The sequence below is a fragment of the Chrysochloris asiatica genome, unplaced genomic scaffold (assembly GCF_000296735.1).
Source record: "Chrysochloris asiatica unplaced genomic scaffold, ChrAsi1.0 scaffold00085, whole genome shotgun sequence".
NCBI classification, from domain to species: domain Eukaryota; kingdom Metazoa; phylum Chordata; class Mammalia; order Afrosoricida; family Chrysochloridae; genus Chrysochloris; species Chrysochloris asiatica.
The window spans coordinates 8465495-8466226 of NW_006408603.1; positions in this window are offsets into that span (position 1 = coordinate 8465495).

A 732-nucleotide genomic window follows, 5' to 3' on the forward strand; every position below is an offset into this window, starting at 1 on the left:
AACTGCCATCTAAGACTGAAACTCAAAGGGAACACACAAACAAGCATGTAAGCTTGCTGGTGACCACATTAGTCTACTGGTGAGTGGAAGAGGGGGAAAGGCAGCAATGAGGAAATGGGCTGAGTTCAACCACAGTCCATTGACTCCCATTGACCTGGAGATGAGAGAGAGAAGAGGAAGGGCTGGTTGGTTCAAAGTGTGGTGAGACCTAAGGACACTTGAGCCCATGGACAAGGACATAGCCACAGAGGGCTAGAGCTGAGAGTGAAACATCCAGCTGATATGAAGTGAGGGGAGATGCACAAGAACCCCAAAACTTGCATACAGTACCCTTTTGACCTAGCCTCGATAGCTCGATAATCAGAACTCGACTAGAGGAAGAGTACCAAAAAAAAATTTTTTTTTGAATAAAGGAAACAAGGGTAAATTACTACAATTTGATAAACCTGACCTATACTCAGAGAGGTAGTAACTCTAAATACTAATAGAGAGGGAAGGAGTCTTCCCATTAATTATCAATGCTATCCCCTCTGTACACAGGGTAGATAGGGATGGGCAACTTAGACATTGGCTACCTAAAATGAGGGGCAGTAAAGGCACGAAATGACAGGCTTACAAGGTTTCAAGAGGGAGTTTAGTTTAAGAGTATGGGGTAAGAGAGAGTCCCCACTGAATAGTTTTCATCTTGTCTAGATGGGTCTGGAGAAAAGAGATGGGGATAAGATTCGTATG